Raw genomic sequence first — 26,308 nt, 5'->3', positions numbered from 1 at the left:
CCCGGAGGAGTGTGAAAATTCAGCGCAATAAAAACGCGGGCCTACAGTAATACCGCAAGTGCACGGTCGTCGGTTGTAGCTCGTGCAAGTACGGGTCGATCCACAGAGACTGGTGTGTTTTGTAGTGTTTAGCTATTTTGGGTTCTAGTTGGCTATTGGGCTTTAGGTATCAAAGGGGTGTGGCACCAATGGGTTATGAATATGGAACTGTTGGGCTTTGAATACCCTTTGAGTAAATTGGGCTTAATGGGTTTGTTTTTAACAATGAAATGGTTTTGGGCTCAGTGGGCTTTTGGATTGAATGTGAACTTATGGGCTTTTGGTCTTTTGAATTGCACTGGGCCTTGGGATTAAACCTGGGCTTTTAGCCTTTGGTTTCAATGAACTGAACTTGGGCTCAGTGTTGAAGTGAGCTTTGGGCTCAGTTGGCTTGTATGAGGATCTGGGCTTGACAGTGACAGGCCTTAGCTTGGAAAGTGAACTGTGAGCTGGGCTTTGGAGGAAGCAGCAGCAGCAGTAGTAGGAAGGGAAGCAATGCAGCTGTCAGACCAAGATAAGGCTCTAGGCCATGACACAGGCCAAGGCAGACTAGCACAAAGGCTAAGTCAAGATAGGTAGCTCTAGGACCAAGCTGAGACAGGGCAAAACAGGGTCAAGGAAGTGCAACAATGCAGTGAGTTAACATGGGAGAAAAAGGCATCAAGCCAAGACAATGACATAAAGAAACCAAGAAGCATAGGGCAAGGCTGCCGTGCTTATGTACAAAGTAAGGTTACAGTGACAGTGGCAATGGTGTTGCATATTTACAATGTGGTAATGGCAATGACAGTAGAGAAGCATATACAATGGCAGTGAAATGGTGATTGTTAACAGTGGCAAAGTGCAAACGAAGCAAAGTAAGTTACAAAAGAAAGTGGTAAAAGAAAAGTGGCAGTGAAGATGATGTGAAGCAATGGTATTGAAGTAAAACAAGGCTATGAGCCAAGGGCAGAGAGGAGGTTTCAGTTGTGGCTAAGCTAAGGCTTAGAATCCACCTTGTGTCCTAGCTAAACAATGCAAAAACTTAAGCATCCAACTAGAATGGGAAGAAAATCAGCTTGCTCACTGATTTGCCCCTAGCATTGACTGTCTTTTGACAGAACAATCAATCACAGGCATATCAGAGCACCAACTTCTTCCCATTACTCAAACAAAGCAGGCCTTCCTAGCAATTCATCATTCATAGTGCACTAAGGGTTCATCTGAGCCTCAACAGTGAACTCAGAACATAATTAACACTACAATGGAACTAAACATGATTAACAGGAACAACACACATTTAAACAACACACATTTAACAGGAAAACACATTTAACAGGAACACATTTAGAATGGCAAACAGTAACACACATGTAAACAACACACATTAACAGGAACAACACACATTTAACAGGAACAACACAACATTTAAACTACTAAACAGGGAATGAAAATTGCAAAACAAGAACCATAAATTAACAGTGAAATTAAATTAACCAATTAGGGGGTGTCTCGGCTAACCAAGAACACCCTTTAACATCCTACATCAGTTCCTACTTATAGTTTACAACAAAATCCCTAATTTTGAGAAACCCTAAAATTTGAAAACCCTAAATTGATTTGGGGAAAATCAAATTCTCTCACCCATGTGTGAATTCTGCTCGACCCATGCCCTGTTGATGTTCCCTCTGCTCCTCCTCAGCTCGAACTGCTCCCAATTGCGTCTACTGATGCCCTAGCTTTTCTCTTTCTTATCTGTAGCACCTAGGGTTGATGCTAAGAACAAGAAAGGGAAATACTAGGGAGCTGGATGATGGTGAAGGCTCTGATTTGGTCGAGAGAATGGAGATGGTGAAGCTCGAGGTGGTGATGGAAGAGATGGTGGTGGCAGTGGAGTTGCAGGCGGTATGGTGGTGGAGAAGAAGTTTTGGGGAAAGAAAATGATTTGGGAAGAAGAGGGTGTTTGGCTTGAGGTCGATGGGTTCGATGGCTAAGGTGTTGAGCGGGTTCATCAAACTTTGATGTCTAGCGAGGAGACGCGTTGGATGTGAAGATGGTTGGTAGATCTAACGGTGGTATGAGAGATGAATCACTTCGACCGTTGGATTGTGAAATACAACAAAGTTAACGGCGAAGATCGAGGTTAGGTGCTGTAGTGTTAAGCGGAAGTATCGAGATTTGATGAGCAGGCAAAGAAGCGACCGTAGGATCTAAATGTGATCTAATCTGAAGGCTTGGAATTTAGGTACTATGGTGTTTTGCAGAGACTTCAGATTTTGATGAACGATGAAGAAGCGACCATTGGATGATGAGATGGATCCGATCTAACGGCTGAGAATGGAGGCGGGTATGGATATAGAAAATGGGTTTGGGTAAGGGTTTTGGGCCTTGGGTATGCCAAGCCCATATCTTCTTTAAGAACAATTCTTCATTCTTGAGCCCATTCCTAGCTTTTTGGACGTGCGCTCCATTCTTTGCGGCTTCCTTGCATAATTTCTTCCGGCCTTTCACTACTCTTCAGCTCTTTTCCGCTCCGCAAGTCATCCAGACTTTATTTATTACCTAAAAATGCAAAATTAAGTAAGAAAAATATTTATTCTTGAAAACAATGAAAATACAGAATATGGGATAAAATGTAGAATTACTGCACAAAAGATGAGTTAAATGCCAACAAAAAGGGATAAATATATACATTATTGGCACTCATCAAATACCCCCAAACCTGAATTTTACTTGTCCTCAAGTAAAACAAAACTAAGGAAATCCTACCTATACCACTGTCGCTGGTCTCTCGAACGAATTTAGCGTATGCACTAAGCCTTTTAAACCACTAAGTGTCCCTAGTGGACGAGTTGAAGTCTCTTGAAGGTTTACCAGAGGTGTACCTACAAAACCTAAGGACAAAATATGAGCTCAGATTCCATCAAATGTGACATGTGCAAGTCAGTTTAAGCTCACAGCAAAATGGAGATGTCAATCTAGCTATCGAAGGCACAATCCTAGCACTGATAACAAATAAAGACATGTGATAAGAGTGTAAAGTGTATCTACACATGTGTAAAGAAAGATCGGATGTTATGACTACTAATCACCAAGAGATAGTTTCTCAGGCTAAGAACTGAGGTCGAAATCTAGCTAGCTGTCCGGACTTTACGAGAATTGTGAATGAGTTGGAGGTATTTCACAATTACTCGCGTTGTACATCAATGGCATACACCCTCCTTGCTTATTACAAAGAAACAACAAAATGACTATTTACATGACTCTTATTTACATTGACTATTCTCTTTTTATTTTTGGAACAAGAGATGATGGAATTGATAAATACTTGATTTTTTTGTATTTTTCTGATTTTTTTTTTTTTTTTTTTTGAATAAGGAAACACTTTTGATACATAAACAAAAGGAAACAAAAAATTACATGACACTTTGCAAGAGGTAGCCCTTTTTGATGCACCCAGTTAAATTCGATGGTTGTCTTTCTTAATGTAACCTCCACCTTCTCCCCAACCAAAGAACAAGCTAGTCAAGTTTCGTTCAGTATTCTAAAGTGATTGGCAATCGTAACTTCCTATAAACACCTTGAAGATCGAGGCCATACATGTATTGGTAGATCGTGCGCGTGCAAATTTCTTATCACTATGTGAATTGTGCTAGAATCAGTGTGCCTAAATATCTAGACTAAGACTCTTAATAATTACGTATTTGCACAAGAGTCAACATTTCAAGGTAAATGAGCTCCATTTTTATGATTTTTTTTAATTTTTTTTTTTGATTTTTTTTTTGATTTTTTTTTTTTTGGAATTTTTAAATTTTTCAAAAAGAAGAAGGAGTTCGTTTTCAATTATGGCAAATTATCATGGTATCTACTCTATACCTACCCCACCTCAAATAAACTAAACATTGTCCTCAATGTTTCAAAATATGGAAAGAATTAAAATGCAACATATGGAAAGGGACATGCTGAGTAGAGTAAAAGGAGAGAGAATACCCGATTTCGGCGAAAGCAGAATTAAAACTCCGTTATTCAAGGCAAAAAATCCAACATATTTCAGCCGAGATCATATTGGATTAGCAAAATATATACAAAAGGAACAAAAGGGTTTTTAAGAAATTTTATCTACTGGATTATATACAAGAAATTCACCATACACCAAAAGTCTAAAGAGTTGAGGATCAACCCAAAAGAAAAAGTGTAGAGACATAGAAAGTTTCAAAACACTAAAATTGGACTTAAATGGGAGTGAGAGTGAAAAACCGAATGATCATCACCCTAAACCAAAATTTTTCAACAGGTTCACTTTTAAGCACAAAATCTAACAATTTTAGGGGTGCAGGATTCACAAGTCTAACTGAAAATGGACTTTGTTCGGGATGGGCAAAGAAATGCATTCCAATTGTGGCTCTTTAAAAGTGTTATATTTTGAAACAAAATAGTCCAAGAGGACTTGGGAGGCACACAGTTCCAATCCTAGATTAGGAATTTTCAGAAAAATCGGTTTGACAATATGGGTACAAACCAAATCTAGGTTGGGTGGAAGGCCATCAGATTGTGACTTAGGTAGAAGAATAGGCATATCATTATCAATCAAATCAAAATCTCCTAACTCATCTACACATGTCACATCATGCTCACAATCATCAATCAAATTGGCAAGATCACAATCAGAATCCTCAACATCATCAACAGATTGATTCTCGTGTATCGGCACATCAGGGGAAACATCACATGGAATACTAGAAGAAATATCATGCATTAAGGTCGGGGCAGAGAAGCCTAATGTATTTGAACCCAAAGGTTCCATAACATTTTCAGTATAGACATGTTCTTCTAACATAACATCAAAATCATCATCATCATCATGATAGGGATTTTGCAATCTAGGATAATTTTCAATCCTAAGGTCGGAGCTATTACAAGAATAAAACTCTAATTCATGGGGGTGACTCATATCATGTGGTGTTGTTCCTGTTTCCCTAACGGATTCCCATTGATGGGTTTTCTCTGCAATCTCGGCTAAAAAATTCCATGCATCATCACAGATTTATCAATAAACTCACCATTACACATAGACTCAACCATGGTTCGAGATTTAAAGTCTAGTCCCTCATAGAGGATGACGACAAGTCTCCACTTCTCAAATCCATGGTGCGGACATTCGCTCAACAAATCATTAAAACGTTCAAAATAGTGAAAAACAGTTTCCTCATCCAATTGGACAAAACAATTGATACTTTGATGAATAGCGATGGTCCTATGATGTGGAAAGAATTTTTTGAAAAATAGATCTGTGAGTTGGTCCCAAGTGTTGATTGATTGTGGTCTCAAACCGTAAAACCATGTTTTGGCCCTTTCCTTTAAAGAAAATGTAAACAAACGCAATTTCAGAGAGTCTTCGGACATATGATCAGGTTGCATAGTCCGACAAATTTGTTCAAACTCTCTTACATGAGTATAGGGGTTCTCAGAATCGAACCCTCGAAATATAGGAAGTATTTGTATCATGCTTGCATTTATTTTAAAAGGGTTATTGGTTTGAGGTAATACAATACATGATAATGGAATTTTTATTGTCGGATACATGTATTCATGGAGAGCACGAGGTTGGACCATATTGAAAAGACACAAAGCCCACTATTTGGTTTTAATGGGTTTTCAAAAATTTGGTTTTTTATGGGAAAATTTTGGTTTTGATGGGATATATTTGAAAAAGAAAATTTGGTTTAAAAATGGGAGCAAAGTAGAATTTGGTTTTTTTTTTTTTTTTTTTTTTTTTTAAAAGAAAATAAAATTTGGTTTTTGAATGGGAGCAAGCCCACTGTTGGTTTTGTGTTTGCTTTGGCTCCGCTTGGTTGAAAACTTTTGGTGGAACTGAGTCCAAAATCTCGGCCTAGAATTTGGGTACTCGGCCCACTAACGAGTTCAACTAGCGTGATCGGTCACAAGCTCAGCTGGGTTTAAACCCAGAATACAAGATACAAGTCCAATTTAAACAAGCTCACAAAAATTAAATACACAAGCCCACAAATAAACAAACAACCCAGCCCACAAATAAATTATTACAAACCCAACAGAAAATAAGAGAAGCCCAAAAATTGGCTTTAATATTACAAGCCCACAATTAAAAAAATTGGAAGCCCACAATTCGGGTTCTTTTAAATGGGTTACCTTTTAAGCACAGCCCAGTTGCTCTGATATTGTTGCAAAAACCCAGTTGGGCTTTGGTTCTTTTCCTTGGTGGCTTCCCAGCAGAGGAAAAACAGGTTCAGAACAGCAGGTCCAACATCAAATGAAGTGAAGCAGATGCAGATGCAAACGCTATGCAGTGAAATGCAAAAATAGCTAATAAAAATACTAGAGAAACAAACCCGAGTCCCCGGCAGCGGCGCCAAAAACTTGGTGGACCCGGAGGAGTGTGAAAATTCAGCGCAATAAAAACGCGGGCCTACAGTAATACCGCAAGTGCACGGTCGTAGGTTGTAGCTCGTGCAAGTACGGGTCGATCCACAGAGACTGGGTGTGTTTTGTAGTGTTTAGCTATTTTGGGTTCTAGTTGGCTATTGGGCTTTAGGTATCAAAGGGGTGTGGCACCAATGGGTTATGAATATGGAACTGTTGGGCTTTGAATACCCTTTGAGTAAATTGGGCTTAATGGGTTTGTTTTTAACAATGAAATGGTTTTGGGCTCAGTGGGCTTTTGGATTGAATGTGAACTTATGGGCTTTTGGTCTTTTGAATTGCACTGGGCCTTGGGATTAAACCTGGGCTTTTAGCCTTTGGTTTCAATGAACTGAACTTGGGCTCAGTGTTGAAGTGAGCTTTGGGCTCAGTTGGCTTGTATGAGGATCTGGGCTTGACAGTGACAGGCCTTAGCTTGGAAAGTGAACTGTGAGCTGGGCTTTGGAGAGGAAGCAGCAGCAGCAGTAGTGGAAGGGAAGCAATGCAGCTGTCAGACCAAGATAAGGCTCTAGGCCATGACACAGGCCAAGGCAGACTAGCACAAAGGCTAAGTCAAGATAGGTAGCTCTAGGACCAAGCTGAGACAGGGCAAAACAGGGTCAAGGAAGTGCAACAATGCAGTGAGTTAACATGGGAGAAAAAGGCATCAAGCCAAGACAATGACATAAAGAAACCAAGAAGCATAGGGCAAGGCTGCCGTGCTTATGTACAAAGTAAGGTTACAGTGACAGTGGCAATGGTGTTGCATATTTACAATGTGGTAATGGCAATGACAGTAGAGAAGCATATACAATGGCAGTGAAATGGTGATTGTTAACAGTGGCAAAGTGCAAAGAAGCAAAGTAAGTTACAAAAGAAAGTGGTAAAAGAAAAGTGGCAGTGAAGATGATGTGAAGCAATGGTATTGAAGTAAAACAAGGCTATGAGCCAAGGGCAGAGAAGAGGTTTCAGTTGTGGCTAAGCTAAGGCTTAGAATCCACCTTGTGTCCTAGCTAAACAATGCAAAAACTTAAGCATCCAACTAGAATGGAAGAAAATCAGCTTGCTCACTGATTTGCCCCTAGCATTGACTGTCTTTTGACAGAACAATCAATCACAGGCATATCAGAGCACCAACTTCTTCCCATTACTCAAACAAAGCAGGCCTTCCTAGCAATTCATCATTCATCAGTGCACTAAGGGTTCATCTGAGCCTCAACAGTGAACTCAGAACATAATTAACACTACAATGGAACTAAACATGATTAACAGGAACAACACACATTTAAACAACACACATTTAACAGGAACACATTTATAATGGCAAGACAGTAACACACATGTAAACAACACACATTAACAGGAACACACATTTAACAGGAACAACACAACATTTAAACTACTAAACAGGGAATGAAAATTGCAAAACAAGAACCATAAAAATTAACAGTGAAATTAAATTAACACAATTAGGGGGTGTCTCGGCTAACCAAGAACACCCTTTAACATCCTACATCAGTTCCTACTTATAGTTTACAACAAAATCCCTAATTTTGAGAAACCCTAAAATTTGAAAACCCTAAATTGATTTGGGGAAAATCAAATTCTCTCACCCATGTGTGAATTCTGCTCGACCCATGCCCTGTTGATGTTCCCTCTGCTCCTCCTCAGCTCGAACTGCTCCCAATTGCGTCTACTGATGCCCTAGCTTTTCTATTTCTTATCTGTAGCACCTAGGGTTGATGCTAAGAACAAGAAAGGGAAATACTAGGGAGCTGGATGATGGTGAAGGCTCTGATTTGGTCGAGAGAATGGAGATGGTGAAGCTCGAGGTGGTGATGGAAGAGATGGTGGTGGCAGTGGAGTTGCAGGCGGTATGGTGGTGGAGAAGAAGTTTTGGGGAAAGAAAATGATTTGGGAAGAAGAGGGTGTTTGGCTTGAGGTCGATGGGTTCGATGGCTAAGGTGTTGAGCGGGTTCATCAAACTTTGATGTCTAGCGAGGAGACGCGTTGGATGTGAAGATGGTTGGTAGATCTAACGGTGGTATGAGAGATGAATCACTTCGACCGTTGGATTGTGAAATACAACAAAGTTAACGACGAAGATCGAGGTTAGGTGCTGTAGTGTTAAGCGGAAGTATCGAGATTTGATGAGCAGGCAAAGAAGCGACCGTAGGATCTAAATGTGATCTAATCTGAAGGCTTGGAATTTAGGTACTATGGTGTTTTGCAGAGACTTCAGATTTTGATGAACGATGAAGAAGCGACCATTGGATGATGAGATGGATCCGATCTAACGGCTGAGAATGGAGGCGGGTATGGATATAGAAAATGGGTTTGGGTAAGGGTTTTGGGCCTTGGGTATGCCAAGCCCATATCTTCTTTAAGAACAATTCTTCCTTCTTGAGCCCATTCCTAGCTTTTTGGACGTGCGCTCCATTCTTTGCGGCTTCCTTGCATAATTTCTTCCGGCCTTTCACTACTCTTCAGCTCTTTTCCGCTCCGCAAGTCATCCAGACTTTATTTATTACCTAAAAATGCAAAATTAAGTAAGAAAAATATTTATTCTTGAAAACAATGAAAATACAGAATATGGGATAAAATGTAGAATTACTGCACAAAAGATGAGTTAATGCCAACAAAAAGGGATAAATATATACATTATTTGGCACTCATCAACCCACAACATTATTTACATTCCCATGAAGATTCTAAGCCTATGATTGAGTTTCCTGCAAAGGTGAAACCCTTATTATTTCAATATAATGTTTTATTTTCAGATGAACTACCAACTGCATTACCTCCTTTACGGAATATTCAACACTGCATCGATTTTATTCCTGGAGCCTCTTTACCAAACCAAGCACATTATCACTTGAGTCCTGCTGAGCATGAGATATTACAGGGACAGGTAAATGATTTGCTTACAAAGGGTTTGATACGACCTAGCAACAGTCCTTGTGCCAGTCCTGCCTTCTTGGTTAGTAAAAAAGACAATGGATGGAGGATGTGTATCGATTGCAGAGCATTAAATCGCATCACCATTCCTTATAGATTTCTGATCCCGCGTATTAATGATATGATTGATTTACTGTCGGGCTCTATTATTTTTACTAAGTTGGATTTACGCAGTGGTTACCACCAAATACGCATTCGAGGTGGAGATGAGTGGAAAACAGCATTCAAGACACGTGAAGGTTTATATGAATGGCTGGTCATGCCATTTGGGTTATTTAATGCACCTAGTACTTTTATGCGACTTATGAATCAGGTTCTCCAACCCTTTATCAGTAAATTTGTTATTGTCTATTTTGATGACATACTAATTTTTAGTCGCAGTGAGCCAGAACACCTCCAACATCTTTCACAAGTGTTTCAAGTTCTTGCTGACAACTCTTTATTTGTTAATTTGAAGAAGTGTACCTTCATGGCTTCTTCAGTAACATTTTTGGGATATGTGATTTCTACTGATGGTATTCATGTCGATCCTTCTAAAGTTCAAGCAATTGAAGATTGGCCAGTTCCTACTTCTATTCGTGATGTTCGTAGTTTTCATGGTTTGGCTTCTTTCTATCGAAGATTTGTAAAGAACTTTAGCTCTATTTCTGCACCTTTTACTGACTGTCTCAAGAAGGAGAAGTTTGAGTGGACGGAAGCAATGGATAAAAGCTTTATTCTTCTTAAAGAAAAGCTTTGTACGACACCAATTCTTGCACTTCCGAATTTCAACAAGCCTTTTGAAATAGATTGTGATGCATTTGTTGTTGGTATTGGTGCAGTATTATCACAGGAGGGTCATCCAATTGCATATTACAGTGAGAAGAATTCAGATGCACAAAATAAATGGTCTACATATGAATTAGAGTTATTGGCTCTTGTTCAATCTCTTAAGCAGTGGCATACTTATCTTATACATAGGGAATTTGTTGTCAACACTGACAACCATGCTTTGAAGTTTTTGAATACTTCTGCTAAAGTTAACAGAATGCATGATCGATGGCTTTCCACACTCAACAAATACACTTTCTCCGTGAGACATAAAAGTGGCAAATTGAATCAAGTTGCTGATGCCTTAAGTAGAAGAAGTCATCTATTAACAACAATTTGAAATGAGAGTTATGCATTTGACTATATCAAAGACATTTATCCAGAAGATGAAGATTTTGGCAAACTATGGGATCAATGCAGTTCTCAAACTCATGGGGTTGATGATTTTCTTATACAAGAAGGTTTTCTTTTTAAAGGGAATCAATTATGTATTCCTCAAGGGTCTTTACGTTTACATCTTATGCGAGAATTACATGGCAGTGGTCTTGGTGGTCATTTTGGGAGAGATAAAACCATTGCCCTGATTGAAGAAAGATATTTCTGGCCATCTTTGAAACGTGATGTACAAAAGTTCGTACAAAAATGCATGGTCTGTCAGAGAGCAAAGGGTACAATTCAAAATACCGGGTTGTATACTCCTTTACCAGTTCCTGATGCACCTTGGGTTGATATAAGTATGGATTTTATACTTGGTTTACCTCGTACTGCTAGAGGTAATGATTCTGTTATGGTCGTAGTTGATTGTTACTCTAAAATGGCTCACTTCGTAGCTTGTAAGAAATCAACTGACGCTTCTAATGTTGCTTCTTTGTTCTTTAAATAAGTAGTAAGATTGTATGGGGTTTCCAAAATCTATCACTTCTGACAGAGATACCAAATTTTTGAGTTATTTCTGGAAAAGTTTATGGATGCGCTTAGGCACAGTTTTACAATTCAGCACAACTTCACATCCGCAAACTGATGGACAGACTGAGGTTGTTAATAGATCACTTGGGAATTTGATTAGAGCTAAGTGCCTGGAAAATAGTAAGCAGTGGGATGTGTTATTACCACATATGGAATTCTCTTTCAACACTTCTGTGAATCGTTCTACTGGGAAAACTCCATTTGAGATTGTGTACTCTAAAGTACCTAATCATACTCTTGATTTGGTATCCTTACCCACCACACAGAGTACAAACACTGCAGCCGACTCTTTTGTAGACAAAGCAACTGAATTACATAATGAAGTAAAATCTAAACTGGAGAAGTCCAATTCTAATATAAAGAGGATGCTGATAAACACAAGAGGTTTAAAACCTTCAAGGAAGGGGAGCTCGTGATGATACATCTAAGAAAAGAGAGATTTCCAGTGGGTACTTATAACAAAACCAAGATGAAGAAATATGGTCCTTTCAAGGTTTTAAAGAAGATCAATGATAATGCCTATGTTATTGATCTACCAAATGATTGAAATATCTCCAACACATTTAATGTTCAAGAGATTTTTTATGTTTCATGGTGGCAATGAACTTCTGGTTTGTTTGGACAACTCGAGGACGAGCTTTACTCTAGAAGGGGGGACTGATGCAGGGCATACTAAAATTCCAGAAGATTCCGCTTAGAGGTTTGGCTTCCATGGTTTCCTAGTTTCAGTCTTTCTTATTTTTAGGATTCTTTTAGATTTCCTTTTAGTTTTCTGTTTCCTAGTTTAGTTATTCTTCAAGCCTATATAAAGGCTAGATTAAGTCTTGTAAGATCTATCTATTACTAAATCAAATTATTAAACACAAAACTTATCTTTCTCTTCTTACTTGAATTCTCTTCTCTTCTTGCTTATAGCAATCTAGTATTGCTTTCTTTTACCTTCTTCCACTTTAAGTTGTGACCAAGGCACAAGATTTAGCTTTAACAACTATGAAGGTGCTTTTGTTGGGACTTTGTTAAAATTTGATTTGTTCTAACAAAAACTCATCCATTCTTCGCACACTTTTCGTTTTTTTAGGTTAAGGAAGTTGCAAAAGCCATTTGTAAGCCGGATTATGCCTATGGAAGTGGGAAGTGCTGGTTCTCCGCCAGCCCTGGACTGTGCTATTTTGCTATTTATTTTCCTGGTAAGATTAAGTTTTGACATATCTGGTATCTTGGCGATCATAACAAAACGTAGTCAATCTATTCCTTGGTTGAGATTAGGGTAAAAAGTGTTTAACTTTTCCAAAAAAGGCCTACTGGAATGGGTGTACCAGGCCTCCTCATTTGCATATGTGATTTATACAGTGCAACACCGATCTCAAGGTTGAGTCGGTGAGTTGCAGACCAAAGAAAGGTTCTGACATCGCTAGTGTTTCCAATAGAAGGACGTGTCTGGAGTAAGTTGTGGCTCCTTTTAGATAATCAGCTAGTCCTGTTGTTTTTTTCTTCAAACTTCAATTCAAGTACTTATAAATTACTGTGTTGAATTCAAAACAGTGAACTGTAGAGGCAGAGGAAGAAGGATGCTGCAAGTATAGAAGAAGGTAAGGAAAAAAGAGAGGAAGCCCAAGCTGCTGCCACCAGGTGGAAGTTACAGCAAAGCAATTTTTAGAAATTGATGATTTGGCTAAAATTTGCTGCTCGAGACTTGGCACTGCTGTACCCATGGGCCATAGCCTATACCTAAGGCAAATGTTATCAAAGAATGAGAAGAATTTTTCTTCAACAAGCAATTATGAATGAATTGGCGGAACCTATAAAAATCTCTTTCGTATTCGCTGGTGCCTAGTGTCTGGTATGTGGATCATTTCCTGACTGTTATATATTTTTGTCAAATCACCATGCTTATAATGCTGCAGTAACTTGTCATTTTGTAGTTTCAGTCTTTAAAACATGACACCAATGTTTGAACAACAACTGTTTGTGGCCGTTACCGTTCCCAAGAACAATCAGTAACAGTTAAGAACACTCAATAGCAGCCAAACACAACCATTATGGCCATTATTACGGAAAAAAATAGAAATAATGGTAACATCTTTTGAAAGAATGGTGTACTTCAAACACTGCATGACACTAAGGCTTAGTCTAATGGTGCCCAAGATCCAAATTTATCGCTGTTGAAGTGTGTCTACTAATACTGAATTTATCTTAGGGTCTGAAAATTTTCCATCTCTAAATGGATCTAATAAGCCAATTGAAAATTTGGGAAGGAAATCAGGAAGACAAAGCTTTATCTCTTGCTTCAAAGATCCTTCAGTGACAACATCTTCATCATCGATTAAGCTTGCTTTTGAAGAAAATAGAAAAGATGTTGATGAATTTGCATTCTTCTCATCAGGTGAACTACAACCCCATATAACTTCCTGTGAATCTTTTGTAGTTGGGTATTTTGTGGGGAATAGGCTTGATTTTAATTTTGTGAAAGAGAACTTAGCCTCTTTTGTGGAAAATCAAAGGGGATTTTTCCATGGCTATTCATGGAGAACAAGCTTTCATATTCAAATTCACTCTTGAAGAAGACAGAACTTTTTGCGCAATGCGAAAATGTGATGGGTTATGGAAATTAATTTAGGAAGAGAGGTTGGTTAATTGAAAGGTGAGACTTATATTAATATGAAAATAAAAATATTACAAGAGACTTGTGTAGTAACTTTGGCTTACACTAATTATTTACAAAGAGGCACTTTGACTCTTACTCTAACTCTAGTTCTCACTCTAACTCTTATTTACTCATTTGAGTTTTTGATTGTTGTTGGATGATCAAAATAAACCCATTGATTGCCTATTTATAGGCATTACTAACCAACCACTTATACTCTAGATTATTCAAGAGTGGCCTACTAACATCAAGTAAAACAAAGGTCTAGAGAAATAATTCTCTAGAGTTGTTGACTATTCTTGGAGGACCTAGATTAGTCTAGATTACAGTTTATCTAGTTTTCTCTAGATTATATTATAAAATCACAAATTAACCAATATTTTAACACCCCCTCCTAATTTGTGATGTTAAGTTTTTCTCTAAAATGGTTGAACTTATCCGACGTGGCTGTTTTTGTGAAAATGTCCGCATTTTGTTCTTGCATTGGACAGAATTGGAGCTCGATTTCTTTGTTTTCCACTAGTTCTCTGATGAAATGGTGTCGTAGTTCTATGTGCTTTGTTCGTCCGTGGAAGACTGGGTTTTTTGTCATAGCAATTGTAGACATATTGTCACAGTAGATAGTCGTCGATTGCTTTTGCCTTTGTTGTAGGTCGGTCATTATTCTTCTCAACCATACTGCTTCACATGCTGCACTTGTTGATGCTATGTACTCTGCTTCGGCTGACGATAGTGCCACCGTACTTTGTTTTTTAGAACTACAAGAAATAACTTTTGTTTCCATACAGAAAACATAGCCTGATGTGCTTTTTCGGTCTTCAATAGAACCTGCCCAATCGCTATCTGTGAAGCCAATTAAATCATTGTTTTTTTCTCTTGTATACTTGATGCCAAAATTCTTTGTTCCGTTGATATATTGAAGAATTCTCTTCGCAGCGGCATAATGTAACTTGCTTGGCTCGCTCATGAACCGAGAAACAATGCTGACTGCATTGACGATGTTTGGCCTTGTATTTGTTAAATAAATCAGTGAGCCGACTAAACTTCTGAATAAGGTCGGGTCGACTTTATTCGCTCCATCATTTTTGACCAATTTCTCATTGGTACCCATTGGAGTTGCAATTGGTTTGCAATCCAACATGTTGAACCTTTTCAGTAAGTCTTCCGCATATTTTCCTTGAGAAATGAACATTTCTTCTGGATATTGTTTTACTTGAATCCCAAGAAAATATCGCATAAGTCCTAATTCTGTCATCTCATATTCTTTCATCATCTCATTCTTAAATTTTTCTGCCATATCTTGTTTTGTACTGGCATAAATTAAATGATCAACGTAGAGACAGACAATAGGAAGTCCGTACCTTGTTTTCTGATGTAGAGTGATGGCTCACTTGGACTTTTATCAAATCCATTATCTCGGAAATACTTGTCGATTTTGCTGTTCCATGCACGTGGTGCTTGCTTAAGACCGTATAGTGCTTTGCGGAGACGATAAACCATTTTTTCTTTTCCCTTTCGGACATATCCTTAAGTTGTTCAACATACACCTCTTCTTCAAGTTCTCCGTTCAGGAACGCTGACTTTACGTCCAACTGGTAGACTTTCATTTTTAGTTAAGCGGACAAAGCTAATACCATCCGAATTTTTTGCATGCGAGCGACTGGGGCGAATGTCTCGTTGTAATCGATTCTTGGTTGCTGGGAATATCTTTTGCAACTAGCATTGCCTTGTGCTTTTGAATCGAACCATCTTCGTTGTACTTTGTCTTGTAGACCCATTTCAGAATAATTATTTCTTTTTCAATTGGCTGATTAACAAGCTCCCATGTCTTATTTTTCTCGATTACTCGCATTTCTTCGTCCATGGCATTTCTCCATTTTTCTTCTTTTGCCGCTTCCTCATACTTCTGAGGCTCCAATGCTATAAATGCAACATTAGATATAACGTAAATATCTCTTAGGGAACACACCTTTCTAGGTGGGGCATTTGATTCAGATGAACTTGGACTTTGTTGTGTTGGACTAGGAGATCTCGGGCTTGCTGGTGGAGTGTTTTCTTCTTGGTGTGATAGATATGGATCTTCTTGGATGAGTAGTGGAGACTCGTGATTATCTGGTTCATCATTCCAATCTCAAGCTTTGAATTCATCAAAGATAACATTTCTTGATATTACCAGTTCTTCTTAGAAGTCTATAGGCTTTAGACTCCTCGCTATATCCGATGAATATTAGCTTTTCTCCTTTTTCATCAAACTTTTCTCTGTGTTGAGATGGAATATGTGAATATGCAACGCAACCAAAAATTCTGAAAGAAGTTACCTCGGGATTTTTCTTATGCCACGCCTCGTATGGAGTTTTGTTATGAACCGCTTTTGTTGGAGAATGGTTAAGGATGTAAACTGCCGTGTTGACTGCTTCTGCCCAGTAGCTATTGGGTAGCTTCCTTGCTTTTAGCATACTCCGAGCCATTTCCACGATCGTACGATTTTTTCTTCCCGCGACGCCGTTTTGTTGTGGAGTGTATCGGACGGTGAGCTCCTTTCTTATTCCATTTTCTTTGCAGTAATTGATAAACTCTTTTGAAGTAAATTCTCCACCACGGTCTGTACGGAAAATCTTCAATTCTAGGAATTTAGTGAATGCCTCGAACTTTTGCTCGAGAATATACACCCACATCATCCTGGTATAATCGTCCACGAATAAGAGAAAATATCTTCTGTTGTTGAGGGAAGTTGTTCTTTTCGGACCACAGATATCAGCGTGCACCAATTCGAGGGGCCTTCTTGCTCTCCACGGTGTCTTGGTAAATGGAAGTTTATGAAACTTCCCAAAAATACAACCTTCACATACTTTATCTCCACCGTCGATATTGGGAAGACCAATTACTATGCCTTTTGATTTTAGAACCTTTAAGGATCTGTAGTTGAGATGCCCGTATCTCAAATTCCATAGCTTTCCTTCGTCAATACGGTTGGTACTCATTGCACAATTTTCAATTAATGGCATATATAAGGGAAAGACAAAATTTCCTGACATTTTTACTTTTGCCACCAATGGCTTATTAATTTTATCATAAATTGTGCATTCTCCGTCTTCGAAATGTAGCGAGTACCCTTTTCTTATAAGTTGTCCAACACTTAGTAAATTTTGATCTAGGCCAGGAATATAAAGAACATCATATATGTATCGAGTTTTACCTGACCTTGTACGTACGGATATGACTCCTCTTCCTTCAACATTCTGGAACTTTCCATATCCAAGTTTGACTGGCGGAATCTCTTGTTCCTCCAATTTTACGAAATATTCTTTGTTTCCTGTCATATGGCTGTTGCATCCGCTATCGACGTACCATATACCTTGTGATTCTTGTTCCGAGGTGAGGCAAGAATAGAATACTTGATTTTGAGAATTGTTTTTCTCGGAATAGTTTGCTTCACTAAGCCAACAATCTTTCTCCATGTGATTTAATTTATCATGCTTGGTGCACTTATACTTGCAATCTTCAGTTGCATGTCCAAACTTTTTGCAAACATTGCATCGGAGATTTGAGGAGTTATTTTTTCGTATCTTTGATTGTTGTTTCTATAACCTCCTTTTCCTTTTCCACGTCCGCGGTAGAAATTTCTGGGTCCTTGATTTGACGTCGACCCTTTCACGTACTGTGAGTTAGATGACGATCCCCCTCTAGAGCTTTCTTTCCCGGCTTCCGTACTTTTCTTTTCTCTGAAATTTATTTTTGATTGAAATGCTTGCTCCAATGGTTGTTCCGCGAACCTGTTTATTCTTTTCTCGTGCGCCTCGAGTGAACCCATTAGTTCGTGTACCGAGAGAGTCGATAAATTTTTTGACTCCTCAATGGCAGCAACGATATGGTCGAATTTAAATGGTAAGCTTCTTAAAATCTTTTCTACAACTCTTTTATTTTCAATGGTATCTCCATAACTATTGATTTGATTTACTATGCCAGTAACTCTTGAGAAGAAGTTCTGGATAGTTTCATTTTCTTTCATAAGTAAATTACGGGAGGAATCTAGTCTAGAGATCACATCGGGTCTTTAGAGGCCCCAGGCCCGCAACCAAGAACTTTAGTGACCAGCTTCTTAATTTTGCCATAAATTTTGTAGTTTAATGGAGATTACCTTTTCTGATCCTTGGAATGCTACTTTGAGAATATTCCAGGCCTCCTTTGAAGTTTTCGCCACCGAAATTCGAGGAAAAATAGCTTTGCTTACGCCCTGTTGTAGAAACAGTAGTGCTTTAGCATCTTTCTTCTTATTTTCCTTATACTCCTTTTTCTCTGTCCGTCCATGATGACAGAATTTCTGCTGACTCTGGTATTTTATAACCTTCTTCGACAAAATTTGTGAAATGAATAATGTCTTCATTTGTAGACTCCAATAATCGTAACTCTCACCATCAAAAATTGGAATTAAACTTTGGGCATAATTGAAACCTTGAATACATTGGTTGATTGTCATGGGTAGAGTTTTAGGATTACTGGGTTAAGTTGGCTCTGATACCAAATTTGTTGGCGCAATGCGGAAATGTGATGGGTTTATGGAAATGAATTTAGGAAGAGAGGTTGGTTAATTGAAAGGTGAGGCTTATATTAATATGAAAATGAAAATATTACAAGAGGCTTGTGTAGCAATTTTGGCTTACACTAATTGTTTACAAAGAGACACTTTGGCTCTAGCTCTAGCTCTCACTCTAACTCTAACTCTAACTCTTATTTACTCATTTGAGTTTTTGATTGTTGTTGGATGATCAAAATGAACCTATTGATTACCTATTTATAGGCATTACTAACCAACCACTTATACTCTAGATTTTTCTAGAGTGGCCTACTAACATCAAGTAAAAGAAAGGTCTAGAGAAATAATTCTCTAGAGTTGTTGACTATTCTTGGAGGACCTAGATTAGTCTAGATTACTAGTTTATCTAGATTTATCTAGATTATATTATAAAATCACAAATTAACCAATATTTTAACAAGAACTAGGGTGTTAGAATTAGGATCAGTGCATATTGCCAGTAAGCTTTTTCTAATTCGTGCTTGGTCTCCATTTTTAGAACAACAAGTTGGCTCCTTAAGTTCTGTTCCTATTTGGATTATTCTCAGAGATGTTCCTTTACATCTCTGGAATGAAATTGGTTTTTCTAGGATTACTAGTCTTCTAGGGAAACCTATTATGACAGATGCTCCTACTGCTATGAAGACAAGGATGGCATTTTCCAGGGTTTGTGTCGAAATTGATGCCAATTGCACATTTCCGACTAAACTTCCTTTTCAAATTGATGACAAGAAATATGACGTGAGGGCAGAATATCCATGGAAAGCAACCTCTTGTTGTCATTGCAAAAGCTTTGGTCATTCAAATGATAAATGTTCTGCAAATCAAGTTAGAAAATACACCAAAAACTGGAAGCCTAAGAAAACCTTCACCTCCTCAGATGTTACGGGTACAACTCTTGCTGGAACTTCACAAGAAGCTGAAGTTAGAGTGGAGAATCAAAATGCGAATGATGATCTTCAACTTCTTGAGAAAGTAAATGAGACCGTCTCTGAAATTGTTGATGCAAATTCTATGGAGGTGACGCACTTGGAAAAAGAAAATGAAGAAGTGCCAGCTCTTCAGTGGGAGACTCTTCTGATAGAGGAAAACTGGATAACCTTTAACAGAAGGATTAAGAACGCAATGAAGAAAGGCGATGACAAGAATAAGGAAAAGGCGATTGGTTGTTTGAACTCCTTCAGCATGTTAGAGGGCAATTTTGAACAGGTTGATCAGGTAGAAGATGAATGTCACGCTACTGTCGCTTTTGACACGGAAGATATTAATTCTTCGGGTGATGATATGGAAATTTTGCATGAAAAATCCCTGGCAGATATTTCTTTCAAGATACATAATACTAATGCTCAACGGGTACACAAATTTCTGCTTTGATAGGAGATCCTAGTGGAGAACAGGCAAATATGAGTATCTTTAGTGAGTTAAATGATAAATATCAGAAATCTAGGAAGGAGAGAGAGCTTGGAAAATTAGGCTTGAAGGAGGAGCTTAACAATGACAAACTTGGCAGGGGGCTCAGAAAGGAGGCAAAGAAGAAATATTGTCTATCTTGATAACCTAGCTTTGTGTTGCTTTCTTGCTTGTTTTGTGGTTTTCCTGTTGGACATTGTGTTGGTCTGCAATTGACCTTGTCCTTGGCTCATTGGAGCTTTGTTTTTAGTTTTCCTTGTATGTTTTTTATTTTCGTTTCTCTTAATCTATTAACCTTTCTCCTCAACAAAAAAAAACTTGTCATTTTGTAGTTTCAGTCTTTAAAACATGACACCAATGTTTGAACAACAACCGTTTCTGGCCGTTACCGTTCCCAAGAACAATCAGTAACAGTTAAGAACACTCAATAGCAGCCAAACACGACCATTATGACGGAAAATAATAGAAATAATGGTAACATCTTTTGAAATAATGGCGTACTTCAAACACTGCATGACACTAAGACTTAGTCGGCTTAGTCTAATGGTGTCCAAGATCCAAAATTATCACTGTTGAAGTGTCGTTTATTTTGGTTAAAGTGTCGTTGATAATCTTGATTCCCAATGTTGCCTTCAGTTCGCTTGGACGCGAGTTGGATGCAATCTCTGTACGCCATTACGGTTGGCGTATCAAAAAAGCATTACACGCCATTTAGGAAATACTTTATTGAAAGTCAAACATCAAAAAGATATAGACCATTGGATTCATAGTTCTTGTCACGACTTTCTGAAAACTGAAATTGCTTTGCAATAGCCGGTCCCAATGGACTAGGAAATTCAAAAAATTCTCAAATTGATTGCAGGGGTTCAGTTCAGCTAAGGTGTATTTCAATTAGATCCAATGTGTGAGATTTGATACTTCGTACATGCCAACGAAAAAAGGAAGAGAATAACAACTTTTTTGGGTACGTTGTTTTTACCTTTACGAAACCCTTTAGGCTTGGTCGAACTGTTTGAGTTTATTAACTTAATTAGCTGTCTTTTACCTCATTGAAAGATTACAAGACCTTGCATGGATGAGCGTATACACAACATCCAAATCCAACCCAGGCACATACACAACAATGATATCGTCAAAACATCACTTGCTAACCAAATTCCACTGATAATTAACAAAAAAAAAATATCTCCACTTCACCTCTTCCTAAAAATGCACCTTTTTTTGGTCATACTGTCGACCAAAAATTTAACTATGGTTCAGGATAATCTAAGTGATCACGTGTCATCTTTTTTGCAATCCAAACAAAGACATACTTCCAAATCTTTCTTCTATAGATATCTCATCTTTAAACTCTTTTCTAAGTTTGGGTAAATATATTTTTCCTTATTATGAATATTTAGTAGCTACGTGTTTTTAATACATTTGTGTCAGAGTATATACATCCAATCATGAGAATAATTTTTTATTTAAAAATGTTCAAAGTATGTTAGAAAATTCATTTCTGTCTTTATATGTATAAGAACTAGGTTTAGTTTGATATAATTCATATAATCATCAATATTGTTTCTTTATTATAATGTCAATTTATTATTTTATGTAGGTAGCTTCATTATAATGGACCGAAAATCATTATGTATTCCAATATAAAGTTTATTTGTTATGCTTTTGTTTATGTCAGGAATATTCGATACTTATGTTAATTCATCCATTTTCGAGATAAGTATGGTGTTTTTGGTAGCTCTTTTCTTCACGATTCATGAAATTGATTATGAGTGAGTCTTATGTTCTAGATGTATGATTTTTCCTTAAATTCAAGAAATAACATTTGGTGAAATTTGACTAAAGGTTTGATCATGAATGCTTCTCTTTTTATGCTTAGATTTCAAGTAGTCTGTTTGGAATTTTGGAAAGTTAGGAATGTAAAATTGTAGATTATTAGTTGTTATTAAAGAATATGTTTATACCGTTCTAGAATGAACATATCCGGTGGAGATTATGATTTTATTCTCTAAATCCTACACAGAAATTTGAGAAAATTATGGGTTGTTTAATATTACAGTATCATGAACATACGACAAGATGTTTAGCATTTACCATAACATATGGTGTGAAATGTCAGGAAACTTATATTATGCATAGTATTCGATGAATCTCGTACTAACTGAGGTAATCTTCTTTATCTACATCTTAAATCAAGTCTACTGTGTTTGATGTGTATTATAAAATGCCGGTTGTTTTTTAATTTAATTTTTGTGTTGAAATTTCAAAAGGAGACTAATGTAAACCAGCATAAGATTTCTATGCAACAAATTGCAAAGTTTTTACATAGATAAATAAGGGAGACTTAAGGTTTCGATGTAGATGAAAAATGTTTTCAACTTTCTATTTGCATGATACGATAATGAGAAGGTTGTATCTTGTTCTCGTAATTCATTTTAATTGATAATATTATTTTATTATATATGTGCTAATATGATCTTTTTGGATTTGCGTATTAATTTGCTAGTTTGTGGGAGGCAAATGGTTCATATTGCATTCCTCGTGATATTGTATGCACTGGTTTTGGTAAACCAAAATATCGAAACGATTATGCAATGAATATAATGATGATATCGTAGAAGTAGGCCACAAAACTATCAATTCACAGAAGAAAAGTTAATACAATGTGTTTTGAATTAATCAACTTTGTATGAAATCAACAAATAAATACACATAATCTGTTACATAGTTTGTATCTAGCAGACATACAATGAAGTTAATATTTTTCTTTTCCAAGGAGTCCTAACTGGGATCTGACTTGGGTTCTTTGGGTGTACGGGAATCTTACACTCCAACCTATGTATGTACACTTCGTCAGGGCCTATCTTTGGTTGACAAACTGTCCGAGTCATAATTGTTTTCTGTCAGATATTATCAATGGAGACCGATTCACAAGTTGGGTTTTGCCCGTCTCATTGTTGCGTCTGGGCATGGATTTGGAATTCTGTGAAGGCGCTGATACATGTAAGTCATGACGAGCATTTGATATCCGCAAGTGTTGGAGACCTGTCCGTGGTATCTGATGGCAAGATTGCAGCATTCTCTGGAGGTTTTTTTTCCTTCTCTCTGTGAGGAAGTACTGTATAATAGATTGATTTCGGAATCCTCTTCCTTATACAGATGTGATCTTTGGATGTATGAATTTGTAAAGTTCCTCCTTTTCATTCTTATGCTAAAACCAGTTAACAAAGCTTATAAATTTTTTTATTGAGACATTAGAAATTCAAAAAATGAATTGAGTTTTCTCTTGCCACCACACTAATTCTTCTATACTAATGAAATGAAAAAAAAAATTTGTTAAATGGGACAGAGAGAGATGTAAATTAATTGACGGTAAAAGGATTAAAGCTCTTAATTAAAAATTTGTTAAATGGGACAGAGAGAGAGGTAAATTAATCGAAGCTCTTAATAGTTTTGACTAGAAAGAAGATAAAAGATGGTAAATACAAACAAGGCATAAGGGCGTAAAAGGGAAACTAAAAAGATATCACCCACCAAAAAGTGACGCGTGTATCTTATCTTCTTAGTGAGTGTTCATATCCCTATCTCTTGTTACCAGTCACAGAGAGAAGAAAAAGGAGAAGTGAAAATCCAAACACCGCCGCCTTAAAGAATGGGGGTAAATTGCTTTTCACTTTCTTCATTTATTATTTTCATCAATTGAATGCGTTAATTTTTTGGGTTTATGATCTTATGATGATGATTGATTTGACTCCTTGCTCATCAATTTTAGGGAGACAATACAACGCTTCTGAAAATATTTGAACAAACTAATGTTGTCCAAATCATTGCCAATAAACTACCAGTTAAATCTGTTAACCAGTTATGGTGTTCATGCTGGAATTTCTACGATAATGATTATCTACGACTATATGTGGGCTACAAGTTACGAAACAAGGTAATTTATTTATATTTTCTACCATAATTTTTTTATTTCATTTTTGTTTTCCCACCCTTGAATGTTGTCCTTGTACGCAATTGTTAATTCACTATATTTTACGGAGATTGGTAGATGACCACCAGAGTATACAAGATGAAGTAAGTGAATGTAAATTGAGCTTTTTTCTTTTTTGAACATTCAATTCTAAAATGCCAACCAGCAGAAGACTTTCTTTATTTCTGGATTCAAGCTGTTCATAATTGAATTCTCTTTTCAGAAAAGACAGGCACAGCTTAAGGCGGAGAGATTGGCAACGCAACAGCCTTTGGGTACTATTTTCAGCCTTTGGGTATTATTTTTTTTCTGGACTTTTTAATTGTTGTTGGTAATTATGAGGTCTTTTTTTTCTATATGAATTGAATATACTTGGTGTTTTTATCCCTTACTCTATGAATTGAAAGTAGATATATTTGTATTAGAATTTTATACAAAGAAAAAACGAATGTCAAGTCACATTACTTAGTCCGTCCCTAAAAACAAAATCTTTTACCTCATTGAAAGATTACAAGACCTTGCATGGATGAGCGTATACACAACATCCAAATCCCACCCAGGCACATACACAACAATGATATCGTCAAAACATCACTTGCTAACCAAATTCCACTGATAATTAACAAAAAAAAAATATCTCCACTTCACCTCTTCCTAAAAATGCACCTTTTTTTGGTCATACTGTCGACCAAAAATTTAACTATGGTTCAGGATAACAAGTGATCACGTGTCATCTTTTTTGCAATCCAAACAAAGACATACTTCCAAATCTTTCTTCTATAGATATCTCATCTTTAAACTCTTTTCTAAGTTTGGGTAAATATATTTTTCCTTATTATGAATATTTAGTAGCTACGTGTTTTTAATACATTTGTGTCAGAGTATATACATCCAATCATGAGAACAATTTTTTATTTAAAAATTTTCAAAGTATGTTAGAAAATTCATTTCTGTCTGTATATGTATAAGAACTAGGTTTAGTTTGATATAATTCATATAATCATCAATATTGTTTCTTTATTATAATGTCAATTTATTATTTTATGTAGGTAGCTTCATTATAATGGACCGAAAATCATTATGTATTCCAATATAAAGTTTATTTGTTATGCTTTTGTTTATGTCAGGAATATTCGATACTTATGTTAATTCATCCATTTTCGAGATAAGTATGGTGTTTTTGGTAGCTCTTTTCTTCACGATTCATGAAATTGATTATGAGTGAGTCTTATGTTCTAGATGTATGATTTTTCCTTAAATTCAAGAAATAACATTTGGTGAAATTTGACTAAAGGTTTGATCATGAATGCTTCTCTTTTTATGCTTAGATTTCAAGTAGACTGTTTGGAATTTTGGAAAGTTAGGAATGTAAAATTGTAGATTATTAGTTGTTATTAAAGAATATGTTTATACCGTTCTAGAATGAACATATCCGGTGGAGATTATGATTTTATTCTCTAAACCCTACACAGAAATTTGAGAAAATTATGGGTTGTTTAATATTACAGTATCACGAACATACGACAAGATGTTTAGCATTTACCATAACAGATGGTGTGAAATGTCAGGAAACTTATATTATGCATAGTATTCGATGAATCTCGTACTAACTGAGGTAATCTTCTTTATCTACATCTTAAATCAAGTCTACTGTGTTTGATGTGTATTATAAAATGCCGGTTGTTTTCTAATTTAATTTTTGTGTTGAAATTTCAAAAGGAGACTAATGTAAACCAGCATAGGATTTCTATGCAACAAATTGCAAAGTTTTTACATAGATAAATAAGGGAGACTTAAGGTTTCGATGTAGATGAAAAATGTTTTCAACTTTCTATTTGCATGATACGATAATGAGAAGGTTGTATCTTGTTCTCGTAATTCATTTTAATTGATATATTATTTTATATATATGTGCTAATATGATATTTTTGGATTTGCGTATTAATTTGCTAGTTTGTGGGAGGAAAATGGTTCATATTGCATTCCTCGTGATATTGTATGCACTGGTTTTGGTAAACCAAAATATCGAAACGATTATGCAATGAATATAATGATGATATCGTAGAAGTAGGCCACAAAACTATCAATTCACAGAAGAAAAGTTAATACAATGTGTTTTGAATTAATCAACTTTGTATGAAATCAACAAATAAATACACATAATCTGTTACATAGTTTGTATCTAGCAGACATACAATGAAGTTAATATTTTTCTTTTCCAAGGAGTCCTAACTGGGATCTGACTTGGGTTCTTTGGGTGTACGGGAATCTTACACTCCAACCTATGTATGTACACTTCGTCAGGGCCTATCTTTGGTTGACAAACTGTCCGAGTCATAATTGTTTTCTGTCAGATATTATCAATGGAGACCGATTCACAAGTTGGGTTTTGCCCGTCTCATTGTTGCGTCTGGGCATGGATTTGGAATTCTGTGAAGGCGCTGATACATGTAAGTCATGACGAGCATTTGATATCCGCAAGTGTTGGAAACCTGTCCGTGGTATCTGATGGCAAGAT

This window comes from Papaver somniferum, unplaced genomic scaffold (assembly GCF_003573695.1).
Source record: "Papaver somniferum cultivar HN1 unplaced genomic scaffold, ASM357369v1 unplaced-scaffold_80, whole genome shotgun sequence".
NCBI lineage: Eukaryota > Viridiplantae > Streptophyta > Magnoliopsida > Ranunculales > Papaveraceae > Papaver > Papaver somniferum.
Note: the sequence above shows the minus strand (reverse complement) of the source record.